This window comes from Triturus cristatus, chromosome 11, assembly GCF_964204655.1.
Source record: "Triturus cristatus chromosome 11, aTriCri1.1, whole genome shotgun sequence".
In the NCBI taxonomy this organism is placed as follows: domain Eukaryota; kingdom Metazoa; phylum Chordata; class Amphibia; order Caudata; family Salamandridae; genus Triturus; species Triturus cristatus.
In genome coordinates, this window is record NC_140594.1 from 204,743,981 (window position 1) to 204,762,006 (window position 18,026).

At 47.1% G+C, this 18,026-nt stretch overlaps 1 protein-coding gene across 2 annotated transcripts in view; it reads right to left on the bottom strand.

Moving 5' to 3' along the window:
- Positions 1-18,026, bottom strand: part of SSH1 (slingshot protein phosphatase 1) — a 441,967-nt gene that overhangs the window by 213,845 nt on the left and 210,096 nt on the right. The window lies entirely within an intron of this gene.

An 18,026-nucleotide genomic window follows, 5' to 3' on the forward strand; every position in this document is an offset into this window, starting at 1 on the left:
CTTCCAGCCAGACCTAGCTGTCGAAGCAGTAGGGTTTCGTGAAAATGTGTGATATCTAGAACAGGTAGCCCTTTCGGCAAAGCTATTATAGGGGCTTTGGCTCTAGTGGAATGGTCCTGCCTGCTTTGAGGGAACTGCTTTTTGTCGAGTGCATAGCAGATTTTGATGCAGAGGACTAGCCATCTTGATAGGGTCCCAATCTGCACTGCTTTACCTTTCTTTACATCAGAAAATCCCACAAAGACCTGATCATCCAAGCCACTGTGAAGTCGATGTAACAGCTTAACACCCTCTTAAGGACCTCAGGCCTGAATCCTCACTACCAATGTGTCTGTAAAGAAGGTTGAGTAGAACGGTGAGAGAGCAAGCGTCTGTAGTTCAGTTGTGAAGCATGCTAACGTAATTGCAACGAGAAAGATGTCTTTTAGCAATAGCCTTGAGGAACACTTGGGCAGAGGCTCAAAGAGCATGCACATAAGAAATGTCAAAACAAAGTTCACGGCCCATTTAGGCCTAACAAATGGTCTGGTGGTTGGGGGAACAAAACACGAGTCAAACTTTTTTTGAAACAAATCACAACCTGCGACTTAAATAAAGACGGTTGGTCAGGTAAACACCGATTGGCTGAAGGAACAGACAAACATCCTTTCACTGTTCACCATAAGGCTTTGCTGGGATAAAAAAAGAACTAACAAAAGGACATCAGAAACTTTGGTTTGTAATGTGTCAGTGTTTAGAGGACCATGCCAAGCGACAAAGTTTCCATCACTCAGTGTAGATCGGCTTCATAGAAAGGCATCTGACATCAACCACCTCGGACGGCAAGTCAAAGGCATTCACTTGCGAAACACTCATTCTCCACACATGGAGATGTAGGTTGTGGAGATTTGTATGTTGGACCCAGCCATGCTGCTGAGACCGTAGGTCCTCCCAACGTAAAAGATAGATCAGAGGAGAAATACTCAGACGCACTTGAAACCCCACTCTCCTGGCCCAGTCCAGGGCGATGAGTATCACTTGGGTCCAGTCTGTTCTGATCTTTCGCAGAACCTGAGGGAGGAGAAATAGTGATGGAAAGGCATACCGGAGTCTTTCCTTCCATTTTAGCCAGAATGTGTCTCCTACCAAGCATCTTGCAAGAAATTTTAACATGGATAGTTGATGCTATTGCACATTCTTGATGGAGGCAAATAGATCTAGCCAAGTTGTGCCCCACTCACTGAAGATGCCTGCATCGTTCGGAATGGAGAAGCCACTCATGGTCCACTAGACAACGCCTACTCAGTTTGTTCACTCCACCATTTAGGAACCACACTGGGATGTTGGTGATCATGAAGTTCAGCTGGACCATTCACCTCCAGAAGCATGGTTCTTCTGGCACAGGATTCAGGTCATTCGACCCCCCCTGCTTGTTGCAGTACTACATGGGGGTCATGTTGCCCATAAGGGCTTGTACCTGCCTCCCTTTGGGATGGATGGGAGAAGGCTTTTAGGGCCAGACAGATTGCCGAAGCTCCCAAACATGCATATGGGGTTGACTCTCTACAGACTAAAGAGGCCTCTGATCTCTACCGCTATCCAGAAGATCCAGCCTGTTTGGCATCTACCAGCCACCACTACGGATCTAGCACTGCATCCTTGAGGATCTGCATGGAGTTGGAGAGGCAGCCATGATGCTGGGTCCACAAAGATCTGAGGGTCAACTGCAGGGCCTGCACGTGCCACCTGCCGCTCAGGAAAATGAAGATACATGAAACCCGGAGGACAAAAAGTTTCTGAGACATCCTCACCAAGGATTGATCCTGAAACATCGGAATCATATTCTGAATATCCAAGATTTGCTGAGGTTGAGGAAAAGTCTTGAACTCAACTGTGCCCAGAATCCCCTTAATGAATGGAGTCCTCTGCTGGGGCTCAGGAGTTCGGCCATAGACTTGAAGAGGTCTACGACTTACTGATGTACATTCAGCAACCAGTCTTCGAGGTACTTATTTATTTTATTTATTTAGAGAGTTTTAACCCCTTGTGTGCCCCGCCCTTTCCCCGCCCTGTGCCGGGCGTTGAATTAGCGGGCGGGGTTCATGACGAGATAGTCTAGTCATGGGCACAGCGCAACCGCGGCCCATGACGAGACCATCTCGTCATGGGCACTCAAGGGGTTAAAGAGCGCGAACAAGATCCTTGCGGATATCAGAGCGCTTTACATTAAACAACTGTTAGTTATACAAACAAATATATGCAGGTAACACTCGTATATAAAACATTTAGTGCAAACAGCAGTAGGGTACATAACAGGAAACATCCCCATTGAGTCAAGTCAAGGGCAAAAAAAAAGTGAGTAGGGTGTTCAGTGGAGTCTTAACATAAGGGAGCTGTAGAACTCGGTGTCTATTTAGTCTGTGTTCAGGTGAATTTTGCCATGAGAATCGCTTTAACTTCCTTTTTGAAAGATGAGGTAGAGGCATTCAGTCTGGTTTCAGGGGGAATTGTGTTCCATATTCTGGGCGCCATCCCCGAGAAGGATCGTTTATATATTTTCTTCTTGTTGAACGTTTCCAGCACTCCTGGAGGATCTTAAACCACCAGAGATCATCAGTTTCTGTGCGAGGTAGCTGGGTGTATTATGATGTAGGGCTTTATGCGTCATGCACGCTATTTTTAGGTGAATTCTGGCTTCAAGCGGTACAGGAATAGACATACTGTTGAACTCCGAAGTTCAGCAGCAACTATGCTAACACAATCATGAACACTCGAGAGGCCGAGGTGAGGCCAACGGAGGGGAGAGGGGGGAGACAAGGTAAATTGAAAGCCTTCCTGGCCTGGCCTGCCCTGAACCCCATGTAACACTTGTGGGACTACAGGATGGGTATATGGAAATATGCATCCTGAAAGTCAAAGAATGCTATCAAGTCCCCTTCAGTCAGACCTAATAGGATCCATGCAAACACAAGGAGATAATGGACAGAGCACTGAAACATTTCAGAAACTCACCCCCAGTCACAGATCTGGGCTGAATCTATCATCGTTCTTTAGCTCACTTCGCCAACCCAGTTCAGACCCAGCCATATGCAAACCAGTCTTGACTCTGTTCCTCATGGGAATGGTCCAGTCTGAACTGCCAAGCCAGGTCTTCCCTGGACCGAAAACAACCATCCTGGGACCTGTTTCGGGGGTAACATCCCTTACCAGCCAGGCTAGCTTGAATCCAGCGGCAAAGTGAGCTAGGGACCCATGTCTGGGCATACCCTGCCTACTTAGGACGAACAAAGCAAACACAAGGAGATGATAGACGGAGCACTGAAACTTTTCAGACACTCACCCCCAGTCACAGATCTGGGTTTAATACATCATCGTTCTTCTGCTCACTTCGCCACCCCAGTTTGGACCCAGCCATAAGCAAATTAGTCTTGAACCTGTTTTTCATGGGAACAGTCCAGCCCGAACTGCCATGCCAGGTCCTCCCTGGACCCGAAACAAGCATTGTGTTACCGGTTTCAGGGTTTCACCCCTCATCAGCCAGGCTAGCTTGAATTCAGTGGCAAAGTGAGCATGGGACCCACGTCTGGGCATACCCTGGTCACTTAGGGTGAATGTAGCAAACATAATAAGATGACTGAACTTTTCAGACACTCACCCCCAGTCACAGATCTGGGTTTAATCCATCATAGTTCTTCTGCTCACTAAGCCACCCCAGTTTGGACCCAGCCATACGCAGCCATCTGTTTTGTTGGGGACATATTTCAGCTGTCAATAGCCCCAGAGAATATGTTGTGGCCTGAACGTCCTTAAATCATTTCAGCACCCAATCAGCTTTTTCGTTGCACAGTCTACAGCCACTGAAAGACATATCAATTAGGAATGCATATCACACTGGAGGCAATATCTCTGCAAAAGCAATCTGTAGCATCTATCCTGGAGGACATACACAGCTACATCCTGAATTCTGTATTGTTTGAGCCAAAGAGGGCCAGAGGTATTTGGGGTGGCCAGCAAGATCTCGCTGGTTATATCTTTTAATGCATGGGTGTCTCTAACCAATACACAAAGTGTGTTGATACACTTAAAGGACAGACTAGTCGAAGAAAACATTCTCTTTCTTAAAGCATTAAGTCATTCCGATTCCTATCCAGAGGAGTGGTCAGGAAGGAATTTGGATTGAGTGTAGCTATGACGACGTAGCCAGAAGAGCATCAGTAAGGGCTTCATTAAATGGCAATAATGACTCAAATGAAGCTCACCCTGGTGGTTTCCTCACAATAGTGGGCAACCGCAATTCTAGTGTTTCAGCTGCCCTCAAACCATCATCACAAATGAAGCACTTTCTCCCATTGGTGAAGCTTTGCTTCCAGAGATGTATTCAGGACATTGATATTTTGTAAGTGAAGATACAATGGGTCATCAGTATGATGAGGAGGCACCAAACTGTCCCCTACCTCATCATCATCAGTGTCCGGAGGGATACTAGTATCCTGCACTGGCTCAAAATTCGGGCCAAAAAGAGCATTATTCCTCTGTTGATACTGTTGTTGAGGCAGAGGACTGGTTCAGTATCCAGTTAAATAAACACTGGTTGTGCCTTTGTCATTTCATAGCACATTATAACCCTCAAGCAGGTCAACATTTAGGGACAGAGACCGGCATTGGGATCATTGATAGAAGGCACCAGCTTGGATCTTGATTCCGAAGTAGAAATCTGCACCGGAGTTGGAACAAGCCAGGTAGTGGGTTCTGAGATGGCAGATAGCGCAAGATCTTCCACCGCAAGATCGCAGACATACACGACAGCTTCGGACCCCAGACTTCGCCTCCAGTCACCGAACCAACGACGCCTACCACCACCCTCAGTGCCTGGACCCCCATCAGCACTTAAGACACCACCTACGTCATGAACACCATGCACTCTGGCTCCCCTTCTGACCCATGCCAACATTATATCTTCAACAAAGCCGACATCATCATCGCACCCCACCTCCGGAACATCATAAACAACTCCTTCACGTCAGCCACCTTCCCTGAGAGCTGGAAGAACGCAGAAATCAACGCCCTTCTGAAGAAACCCACAGCGGACCCCAAAGACGTCAAAAACTTCCGCCCCATCTCTCTTCTGCCCTTCCCGGCTAAAGTCATAGAGAAGACCGTCAATAAACAGCTGTCTGCATTCCTCGAGGCAAACAACTCGCTCGACCCATCCCAGTCCGGATTTCGAGCCAACCACAGCACCGAGACCGCCCGCATTGCAGCCACCGACGACATCAGGACCCTGATGGACAACGGAGAAACAACCGCTCTCATCCTCCTAGACCTCTCGGCAGCCTTTGACACCGTATGCCATCGCACCCTAATAACCCGCCTCTTCAACACTGGAATCCAAGGAAAGGCCCTGGACTGGATCACCTTGTTCCTCTCCGATAGAACCCAGAGAGTCCGCCTCCCTCCCTTCCGCTCAGAGGCCACCAAGATCATCTGCGGCATACCCCAAGGCTCCTCGCTCAGCCCAACCCTCTTCAATATCTACTTGACCCCCTCGCTGCCATCGCACGCAGACACAACATCAACATCATCTCCTACGCCGACGACACCCAGCTGATACTCTCCCTCACCAAAGACCCAGCCACCGGCAAAACCAACCTCCAGGAAGGGATGAAAGACGTTGCAGAATGGATGAAGCTCAGTCGCCTGAAGCTGAACTCAGACAAGACGGAAGTCCTCATCCTCGGATAATCCCCATCCGCCTGGGACGACTCCTGGTGGCCCACAGCGCTGGGCACCGCATCGACACCCACAAACCACGCACGCAACCTGGGATTCATCCTGGACTCCCCCCTCACGATGACCAAGCAAGTCAACGCCGTCTCATCCTCTTGTTTCAACACCCTGCGCATGCTCCGAAAAATCTTCAGGTGGATCCCCACCGAAACCAGAAAGACCGTCACCCAGGCCCTCGTCACCAGCCGACTGGACTACGGAAACGCGCTATACGCAGGAACCACTGCCAAACTTCAGAAACGACTCCAACGCATACAGAACGCCTCCGCACGACTCATCCTCGACATCCCTCGCCACAGCCACATATCCGCCCACCTGAGAAACCTGCACTGGCTCCCCGTCAGCAAGAGGATCACGTTCAGGCTCCTCACTCACGCACACAAAGCGCTCCACGACATGGGCCCCGAATACCTCAACAGCCGCCTCTCGTTCTACACCCCCACCCACCAGCTCCGCTCCGCCAACCTCGCCCTCGCCACCGTCCCACGGATACGCAGAACCACCACCGGAGGAAGATCGTTCAACTACCTGGCAGCCAAAACATGGAACTCCCTCTCCGCACACCTACGACTGACACAGGACCATCTCACCTTTAGGAAACACCTCAAGACCTGGCTATTCGAGCAGTAGCACCCCCCCCCCCCCCACCACAGTGCCAGCGCCTTGAGACCCTCGCGGGTGAGTAGCTCGCTAAATAAATGTACTGATTGATTGATTGATTGATTGACAGCATCAGTGGTTAACCTGCAGGTGAAAGCCCGACTGGCGATCCGTGTGGCTCTGTGGGGACCAAAGGCACACTAGAGGGAGCTGGAGTTGCAGAAACATTCTGCTGGACAGCCTCTATGAAGGATGCTCCTTGCTGCAGGGTCAACAACTACTCAGGAAACTCTACCAACTCTACCAAGAGAATTGCTGGAAGAAGTCTCTAGATCTTGTCTGGCACCTGGGAATATTCTACATGTGAGGAATCTACAGTAAAAAGTATGCTCCCTTTCCCTGCTATTCTATCTTGACCATACTTTTGCTACCTCTCCTTCACACTTTATAACTTAGCACTTCTGTCTCAGTAAAAGAAAAATGAGGACACGAAAATCTTTTTACCTGCATAGTTCTACACCAAACTATGAATAATAAAATAATGTCACCAAAAAGTATTGCTGGTAGCAAAGGTGCAAAGAAAAAAAACTGAAGAGATTTGGAAAAGCCGTCAAATCTTATCAGCTTTTTGTGCCAGATCCATGTGCTTTGGTATTTATGGACAAATAATAATGTGCTAAGCGTTCATACATCCTGTAGATGTCTATAAAAGCAAGACTTTCTCTGCTCTGAAAAAGTAACTTCTTCGGCAGCCACTGACAGACTCTTGATACAAGTAAACACAATGGAATATACCAACCCCCTAGAAATTAATATTTCGGAGGAAAGGTTCCCTAAATAACCCTGAGCGAAGAAAACAAATAGATGTCTAAGTTGCATAAGATAGGTTTTCTTTTCAAAGTGAAAAGTGACAAAAGTTCTGAAATCCACCGTGTGATCCATCCTCTTGTGAAGTGAAGTGGGAGCTTAAAAAAAGCACAGGGAGAAAAACAGGTTGAGAAGAAATTAAATGAAAGGGGTACATTTACAAAATAAATGATTGTGTTATCAAGCCCTCAGTCAAGGGCGCTAACATAAGTAGTATGGCCAAATGACCGGAACTTAAATGAAGCAAACCTACAATTATACGATGGTGAGAGCTATTAACAATTGAGATCCAGCCGTTCTTGAAGGTTAAAAGATATTCAGAATGAATTTCTAAGTGATTGGAAGATAGGGGCCTTATAAGTCAGGATGAATATCTATTTCAGTGTATTAATTGTGAAATATGAAGGAATGCCTAACGTACACCACTGAGTATAATTATAATAATATCCTCCATGTTAAAAATCAACTAGCAATGTAAATATGCAAAACACGTGTCTAAATGAACCTATGCTGAGGGGGCTGATTTCAAGGTCTGAGTAATATCAAACTCGATAAATGCCTGTTGTTGTGTCTACAAATCTGCTGACTCAGAGGAAACCAGAGCCCAGTGTTGGCAGTGAAGCTCAGCCTTTGTGCTTTGATGTGCTTACTAAGCAGCAGAGCAGGAGACGCACAGTCCCATACTGTGCCTTTACCATGTGCTCATTTATTGAGCCTTCCCGGCTAGCCTTGGACTGCAGACAAGTAGTGAGTGCTCCCAAACACAGTTTCTGGGACTGATTCTCCCTATTTCCCTTTTGTACCGAGTAGTGCCATAAAACATTCTACGTTTAAAATCATTGCAGGGTAGATGTTGCCACCTTTACATAACACTTTAGAATACTGAGTGAACAGAAGTATTTGGAGACTGGAAAATGTGAGTTTAGAAACTATGGTTCCGATGAGGAGACAGGAAATAGGGGCATATGCACTTCTGAAGGTCTGAGCTGTGCTACCACCTCAACGACTTTTGCAAATAAACATGGGCGCTGCACTGAGACCTTGTGGCAGGCGTATTGCGCTTGAAACTATAATCGCAACACTCAGGAATTTCCTTTCGAGAAATGTGCACTTTACATACATTAAACTGTTGCCTATCTTCAGTCTGCTGGCCAGGAGATTCCGGCATTTCCAAAGAAAGTGAACTAGCCAGAAAATGTGTTTTTAGGGATTTTGCTTGACCTAAGCAGACCTAGTGCAAATTGTATTTTGGTGGAGTTAACAACCAATTCAAGAAAGTCAGAAACGACCATTCCAAGCACAACAATAACTAATACTATCAGGAGCCTTGTCTGCGTCTTTGCAGTAGAGATTTGAATGGCTGCTAACCAACTTCTGGATCCGTCAGGACTGAAGCACTGCACTTCCTTGGATTTTATTTTGCAGAGCCTGTTCAACTGTTCCAAGGGTTATGAACAAGACTATATTAATCTCAGGGCACTAAAACATCGGACCCCATCAACCGCATCTATGCATTCAGGAAAAGTGTCTGATAAGACTGAGTCACTGAGTATCTCAGCATGGTAAACAGTGGTTCAACCAGGCAGTGAATTCCACAGATGACAAGTCTCACAGACCTAGGCTTGCAACGTCATAGTCAACCATTAGAATTGAGGCCAAAACATTTTCAAAACGTGTCTTTCACATTTGGCTACACAATAAAACGTTAATTCTACTACAAAAAATCCTAGATAACTGGCCTTTTTAAGATGCGTTGCATCAGATACATGCCAAAAAACATGAAAACAGCAACTTGCTCCCAAGGACTGGGAACCAAGTTTCCTCTTTCTCTTTTTCGATCCTTATCATCTCCCCCCCCCCCCTTCCTTTGTAGCTTCCTATTCACTGGTATCCCACAGGGTGTCTAAATTTAAACTACACCTGCATAATTCACGTAATTTCAGGAATTTTGTATTATGCTTGTTGAATGAAATGCCTGAAATTACATCACTACACCAAGATTCATAACAGCATCAAAATGATAGGCCAGGAACAACGCGAACAACCAGAGTGCGAGCTTTTATATGTTGTGGCAACTGCATATTTCGCACAGTTTTTTTTTTTGCATAAAATTCGTCCTGGTGGCAAATATTGATGCAGGGATACATTTTGCACTCAAATTTAGCCCAACATGACAGCTTTGCATTTCACATAAACCATGCCAAATTAAGCAAAAGCCAATTTCACAAACTTAGCACATCGTTTCCTTTCATCATCTTCTCTCTCTTCACCTGTGCCCTCCACGTCGGGTATGCACAGGACCAAGAGCTGGTTTAACCGCTAGATGTCATCCTTTAAAATCTGTCCCACTGCACCCGCCCTCACAGCAGAGTGGCCGTTATACCACATGAAGCAACTTCACTGCTACCTGTCAAAACACTCTGGGCCTAATTCACAAAGGTAAACTTACACGTGTGTGCAAATGTACTCTTCTTGGTATTCACAAAACTGCATTTTAATATATCCTATGTTTCTGTATGCAGAGTTCTCCGCCCTGACTGCGGAGTCACCACAGTCCTAAACTTACTATTAAAATGCAGTTTTGTGAATACCAAAAAGAGTAAACTTACACAAACGTGGAAGTTTACTTTTGTGAATCAGGCACTCTGTTCTATGTCAAACTGGAGTGCTTAGTCAAGCCCTGTCCAGCTTTCTATTTAATCTCTGGCGAAAATAAAACGCTGAGCATCCTGTGATTCTGGGCAAATCACTTAATCTTCCTGTGCCTAAAAGAAAAATGAATGTGTCCTCATGTAATGCAACTGGTGCTATGTAAAGCGCTCTGATGCCCGATTCGGGTCAAGTTCGCGCTATATAAAAACTCTGTAAAATAAAAAAATATAACAAATAAAGAGAAGTTGCTACTTGTTGCCTTTATTCAAGTGGAATTCTTTGGAGGGGGCACTGTTTGTCAATATATGGATTTTCATCACAATAACAAATCAATTTTTAAACAGACTTGAGGTTTTCAAACTCCAGACCTGCTCAAATAATGCAGCACTTCAACCCCCACCACTAAGAGTACAATACTTGGGGGGGATTTTATGTTTTACATGCTCAGTTACCTGGCCCCCCTCACGATTATTCATACCATATTGTTTTGGGGCAGAGGGCAAGTGGGAAACTTGTTATAAAACTATGTAAATCCCTAACGTTTCTATTCCGCACACAATTAAACCCCCATCTCCAACTCTCTCCATCGGCAAAAATACAAACTTTCCAAAACCACAGACATCAATGGGGCATGGTTCCCGGTGACGTGCCGTGCTGAAGAAGAGGCGTGCTGGGACAGTGCCTGCCACACAAAAATTCTAGCATTTTCTTTTACCTTCACATGTTGAGCTCAGAGGATGCACTTTGGCAGCTAGAATTCTAGACCCCCCGAGTGCGTGTAATTGTTAAAAATATAAATGAAAGAGTGAAAGAAAGCTAACAGCTAGAGTTTAATGTTGGGAGCAGTGGCTAGACAATGTCATCTCTAAAATGCTGGAAGCCAGGCATTGATTCCCGAAGCTCGTCCACTTCCAAACTTATCAGTGGTGGAATAAATAACTTCCATGACCAAGAGGGCCAGTAGCTGTCTCAAGTGCCAGTAGGAATTCCGCTGCGATCAGTTTTTTAAGCAGGGGCAAGAAACTAAAGCAGAGCAGCTTTCTGGATTGTTGAGAGGCCAGACTGGCCCAGAGAGCGAAGGGGAAACGCGGAGAGAGTTGCAAGTGGAGAAATGAGTGCAGGGCAGTTTAAAATACTTGTGAGAATCCAAAGCTGTAATAAATGGTTAAAGTAAATATAATCTAGCGCTTTAGGTTCCTGAACTTTCCTGCATTTAAAATGTCCAATAAATGCCTTAACAGAAGCAATGTTTTTATGCTGTAAAACAAGAGACTGCGGGGGAGAGAGACCCTGGAATCAAAAGCCAGAACTAAGAGCATGAGAGACAACAGGAAATATCAAAGGAACTGCAAGACTCGTTCCTATAAAACAATCCGGATGTCTTCGGTCTCTCGTGCAGAGGGAATAAAAGAATTACGTCTTCTCTTTCAGGTTTCTTCAGCAGGGTTGCAGACCTAGACATGGAATAAAGTGGACAGTATAAAAGAAATCTACCCGGTTTTAAAAACACCGAGTCCCTCATGCCTAAATCCCTCACAAGGCCAGGCCTGGTCGGCCCTTCCTACAAGCCTACCCACTTTATGGGTCTGCTGGATTCTTACGTCTTGCCGGAGTGTGGCTTTGGATGGTTTCAAGATGAAGTGAGGACAAGTCAGACCGAGCTCCCTCCTCGAGGCTCTGCTTCCTTTCCCTGGTGTGCCATTTCTCGTTGTGTGATATCTCAATAAGGAAACAATCCCACCTCAGTTCGAGCCTCATTTCATTAATATATCCCCTCCGTGGTTGCTTCCTGGAGGGCCCAAACTCACCAATCCCTCCAGGTTTTGTAGCCCCACATAAAGGTTACTGGCCCCCAGGAAACACAGAGGGTGACACAGGCAGCTCCAGACTGTCAACACGAGGCTCCTCGTCCATAGCAGGATGCCCCTGGGAAGGGTCAGAATTCACAAAGGCAGGTATTATGGTCGATTGGGGGTTAGTGGAAGTAGCTAGACCTTTGGCCGCACCTTGGCAGTCCCTGCGTTTGATGACCTGCTGCAGCCGCATGTAAGAGGGCTACGTGTCAAAGACCATTCTTTGCATTAGCCCCTCCTTGAAAAGTGGGTCGCGAAATGCAGACTTCTGCAAATGTATTCATTATATGCAAATGTGATTGTCAGCAAAGAATAAGAAGATCAAAAGCCTGCATGGAACCCGTGAAAAATTCTAGATCAGCCAGGTTTAAATCAGAGACTACGTAAGGTGCAGTACTCCGCATTCTCCCCACCTAGCCCACACTTTGATTAATCAGTGCAACAAACCAGCTACTTTCGTTTACTGATGACTGAGGCAGCACTTCCTCCTGGGGCTATTCAACCTAGGGACAGGAGTGCAGGAGATATGCCAGATTTTCAAGAATATTCTTAATCAATCAAGTGTTATCATAGAGTGCATCTTGTCACCCGCAGGGGTATCTAAGCACTTGCTGTAGGTCTCATTCGAAGGGCCAGATCTTGAACCCCTTCCTGAAGTCGGTCAGCGAGGTCAAGGTGCAGAGGGAGTGTGTTCCCGGCTTTGGTGGCGAGTTGGGAAAAGGAGCACCAGCAGTGGCATATACGAAGAATCTGCGCGAGGTGTGCAGTGTGGAGGTTCCTGGGGGGACGGTGGAAGTGTAGCCAGTGGTCTTGGCCGTGGAGGGCTTTGCACATGTGGGTCTGGAGGTTGAAATGGCATCTCTGCAGGACCAGGAGCCAGTGGCGGTCTTTCAGGTGCTGGGTGATGTGGGTTCTCTTGAGGAGGTTGAAATCAGTCTGGCTGCTGTACTCTGAATCGTCTGGAGTCTTTGCATCAGGTCAGTGGTGGTGCCTGCACCGAGTGCGTTGGCGTAGTCCAGTCGGGTGGTGATGAGGGCATGCATTACTGTCTTCCTGGTGCTGATGGGGAGCCACTTGAAAATCTTGCGTAGCGTATGGAAGCAGGCTGAGGCGATAGCGTTGACCTGACGTTTTATGGAAAGTTCACTGTCTAGGATGATGCCATGGTTGCGGGCATGGCCTTTCGGCATGGGGGTAGGACTGACTTCCAAGGGCCACCATGAGTTGTTCCAGAGGGCAGTGTGTTTGCCAAAGATGAGAACTTCTATCTTCTTCGTGTTAAGTTTTAGGCAGTTGTCCTTCATCCACACTGAGACATCCTACATGCCTTTCCATCTACACTCCCACCAGACATCTCTGCTTCACCCAACTGGCCCTGGCCACCATTCCACGGATATGAAAGACCACGGCTGGAGGAAGATCCTTCTCCTACCATGCTGCGAAAACCTGGAACTCCTTGCCGCTGCACCTCAATCACCAACTCTGCCCCAATTCAGGAAGGATCTTAAGACCTGGCTCTTCGACTGAACCGCAGATCCCCCCCCCCCCTCCACACATAGCGCCTTGAGACCCTCACGGGTGAATAGTCATGCTTTACAAGATTATTGATTTATTTAGTTGTGCCAGTTGGTCTTCGCTGCAGAAGGGTTGGTAGAGAGCGATAGGACGAGATGTGTGTTGTTGGCGTAGGAGATGATGTTGATGTCGCGCAATCATGTAAATGTTAAAGAGTTTTAGACTGAGGGATGAGCCTTGGGGGAATACCACAGATGTTGTTCTTGGCTTGCGATGTGAATGTAGGGAGGCGAACTTTCTGGGTGCGTCCTGTAAGAAGGATGGCATTCATCTCAGCGGTTTGTCTGTTTTACCAATCTGGTGTAGGCGATCGATGACTGTGTGGTGGGAGACAGCGGCGGAGAGGTCAAGCAGGATCAGGGGGGCTGATTCTCCTCTGTCGAGTAGGGTGCGGATGTCGTCTGTTGTGGTGATCAGAGCGGTCACAGTGCTGTGATTGGTTCTGAATCCTGATTGAGGGGGGTCTAGCAAGTTATTTCTTTCTAAGTGTTCAGTAAGTGGTAGGTTGATGGCCAATCTGGTGTAGGAGATTGATGACTGTGTGGTGGGAGACCGCGTCGAAGGCGGCGGAGAGGTCAAGCAGGATTAGTGCGGCTGATTCTCCTCTGTCGAGTAGGGTGCGGATGTCGTCTATTGTGGCGATCAGAGCAGTCACGGTGCTGTGATAGGTTCTGAATCATGATTGAGGGGGGGTCTAGTAAGTTATTTCTTTGCAAGTGTTCAGTAAGTGGTAGGTTGATGGCCTCCTCCAGTACTTTAGCGGGGAACAGGAGTAGTGGGATGGGAAGGTAGTTCTGGAGTTCGTTTGGTTCTCCTGAGGGTTTCTTGAGAAGGGGTCTGATCTCGCCGTGTTTCCAAGCGTCAGCAAAAGTGGCAGTAGTTAGCAAGGCGTTGATGATGGTGGTGGGTTGGCAGCTTATCTCGTCTCTTCCAAGGTTGAAAAGTCAGTGGGGGCAGGGGTCGGTTGGTGCTCCCAAGTGGATGGAGTTCATAAGGGTGGCTGTGTTCGGTGCACTGAGCCATTTCCATGTGTTGAGCAAATGGTTGGCAGTAGTGGTCGATCGGATGGTGCAGAGGTTGGAGGGTTGGGGATCGAGGTTCCTATAGATGGTTACTATCTTGCTGTGGAAATGGTCAGCGAGGGAATCGCAAAGTTCTTGTGAGGGGGATTGAGTTTTTGGTGGCTGATGGGCAGGTGAACTCTCTGGCAATGGCAAAGAGTTCCTTGGTTTAGTTGGTGCTGGTGTTGATCTGATTGGTCGGGCCTCTTTTTTTTGCTGCTTTGATCTGTCAATGGTAGTCGTTGAGGGCTGATTTAAAAGTGGATCTGTCTGTGTGGTTCTTGCTACTGCGCCATTTTCTTTCAAGCTGTTTGCACTTGCGTTTTGATGTACTGCGTTCTGGGGAGCAACAGTTGGCTTGTTTGACGGTGATGTGCATTTTGGCTGGTTTGGAGGGAGCGGCCTGGTCAGTGGCACTAGTGGTCCAGTTGTTGAAGTTCTGTACTGCGTGGTCCATGTTGGTAGTGTCTACTTGCTGTGTGGTGCGAAGGGCGTGCATCCATTGTTGCTGAGTGACCTTGAACCAGCTGTGGAAGGGGACGCTGTGTTGGTTGGGGTTGGTGCAGGCAATGTCCGGCGATGGTGAAGTGCATGATGGAGTGGTCCGACCACGTGAGTTCTGAGGTGTGGTTGTATCGAATTCTGTTGGTAGACGTGAAGATGGGGTCCAGCGTGTGTCCTGCTTTGTGCGTGGGGCCCGTGCCTAGTTGCCTGAGGCCAATGTTGTCCAGTCTCTCCAGTAGGTTTGTGGAGTTGGTGTAATCATCTAGGTGGAAGTTGAGGTCTCCCAAGAAGACACTGTGTTCAGATTCGATGGCGAGTGGGGTGAAGAATTCAGCGATGGCGTTGACAGGCTTGCCCTTGGTGAGCTGGCAGTGCGGCCGCACTGCGGCCTCCATTAAGTAGGTCCTGGGAGGTAGGAGAGGGGCACAGGAGAGCAGGAAAAAGGGAAAACAGGAGGCGGGAGAGGTATGCCGGAGAACATGAAACAGGCAGGCAAGGCTCCTAGGTGACAGGAGACCTTGGTGATGGTCCTGAGGGGTAGGTGAACACCTGCACTTGCTGCTGCTGGGGAACTGACAGGTCAGGCAGGCCTGTGGTCGCTGGCAGCAGCCAGAGAGAGCTGAACTGTACCTGCATGATGGAGCTGCGCTGCGGCTTCCATTATGTAGGTCCTGGGTGGGGCGCAGGAGAGCGGGGAAAAAAATGGGAGAGCGTGAGCGGGGTACGAGAGAGCGCGAAACGGCGAGGCTTTCGAGCCCTCTGCCGTTGTCCCCCAGGCTCCAAGGGGACAGGAGATCTTGGTGCTGGTCCTAGGGGGCAGGGGAACACCTGTACTTGCTGCCGCTTGCCGAGTGACAGGTCAGGCAGGCCTGTGGTTGCTGGTGGCAGTCAGGGAGAGCGGGACTGGACCTGCTCCTAAACAAGATATTTGTGTATACAATATATCTAAATTAGAAATGATTTAGATCGCCATTATCCTGAAAACCTGCCATAGCTTCTGCCCTGCAGATGTTCCCTGCCGAGGGGGACTTTATCCCACAAGCACTAACTGAAGAACTGTGGTTCCGGAAGTACTCGGGGTCACAATATTACTGATGAATTAACTGGAGTGAAGATATTTTCTGAAAGGACGCTGGACTTTCTCCCAGTCTTGGTGGCAATGCTAAGGCATGCCGAGTAGAAATACTTCATTAATGTATACAGTTTATTGGTCAGAAGCAAGAAATGTTCCTTCTAAGCGCGGATCTAAAGGAACGTGAGTCCCTGGGGAAGAGAGCCACATGACACAGACACTGGCGAGAGCGAGCACAAGACAAAACAATTGGGCCTTTTCTAAGCAGAAATGAGAAAGAATGCAAAGAATTCTTAGTCATATCAGAGAAAGAAAGGAGAACAAGCATTTTCTCTGAAAAGAAACTTGTACTCGACACTGAATGGAGCAAGTGTTTAAAGAATAATGCAAGCATGAAAAGATGCCTCCCAGAGACCAACACACCACTGCCTCAAGTGGAAAAAAACTCACAGACACGGAGTGAGGATGGTTTAAATTGAGTTTCAATAACAGATCCATTAGTAATAAAGCATCCACATATCACACCTGTAAAATAGACAGAAGTCTTGCAAGCATATGTAGGCTGCATTTGAAGTGTATACATACATGCACACACAGAACTATCGAGGGGAAATGAAGACAGGCGAGCGTAAGCCACAGGTCTGCAGAGACCCGCCAACAAGAGCGGTGGTGGCTGGGGACACAGGAGAAGCACCTTAATCTCTGCCTCCCCTGGGGCTGTAAGAGGCCGACTGAGCCCATACAAGCAAAGAGGGGATCAGACATAGGCATGGAAGCGTAACAAGGGGAGTGGTAATTAATAGCCGTTATTGCCCTGCTTGTGGTGGTAAGATAAGATGCAAGAGCGGTTTCTTACCTGTAGAATAGACTAAAACAAATTCTTCTTTTTCCCCGGAGCGCTCCTCCTGCTTCCTCCAGAAAAACTGTCCTTTCCAACATGACTGTATAAGCTCTAGTTTTTACATTGTTGAAGGAGAATGTTAGCCTGATTGCCATGGAGTATTAAAAGAAATACAGAAAAAACATGGCAGTTTGTTTATATTGTCCTACTTTCCGTGTTTGATTGGACTTCCCCCATGTGAAAAGGAAGTGGTGGAGGCCGGCGAGCCATGTCTGAGATAGCAGCTCCTGCGAAGGAAGTAAGAGGAGCACAAGGGGGAAGAAGCCATCTTTTATAGTCTTCCTGCTCCTGCTCCACCCTCTTGTTTTCACCAGCGCCAGCACTTACGCTAAGGTGAATAGCGGGAGAGACAATAGTGTGGCCCACAGGACACGGACTACCGCATAGGAAAGGAAGCTGGAAGGCATAGAATGCTCCCTGAGAGGCTTACAACGCTTGTTTCAGCCTCCAAAGGCAGCATTCGGATTGGCTGGTAGGCTCCCAATGTTCTATCTAGAATGCTAATATGTTATATTCTTGATTAGATGATGTTTATGTTAATTACCAAACTCTTGTTATGCGAACTTACCTGAGGCTCTGAACCATATTTGCAAGAGTGGGCAGTTAACAGTTATTATTGCTTACTCAGAACAATGGAATGCTGGAAGTGCCGCTGAAAACAGTAGTGAATATTTCAAAACACAAGAGCGACCCATATGTCCTTGTGAACTGGGTATTTTGCGAAAAGCAAGAAACAATGTCCACAAGGAACTTATTAAGTATACCACATTGTCAATAGAGAGCAGAAAGTACTCACATCTGATTAAATCAACAGAACTTTTCAGATAAGTTGAAATCTGCAAAAATCAATTAACATAGATAACTGTAGATTTAATATTAAAGGAACCCAGAAAAGGTTATTTACTTCAGCCGAAGTAAATATAATTTATTTCATATTCCTAGACTGCGATTAACAATCTTACCACAATAACAATTATATTGTTATACTACAAGCACAATATAGTGAAAAGTGAAAAGTGAAACAGTGCGTCCCAGTGAGGTGATCATAGCCTAAAAAAGGTGAAAATTAAGTGAAATTGGACCAAAAGGTCATTAAAACAACAACGAGGGGCTTCCAATAATACGATTAATCTTTCTTGCCCTCTCTTTGTCAGTGTCAATGTTATCTATGTTAA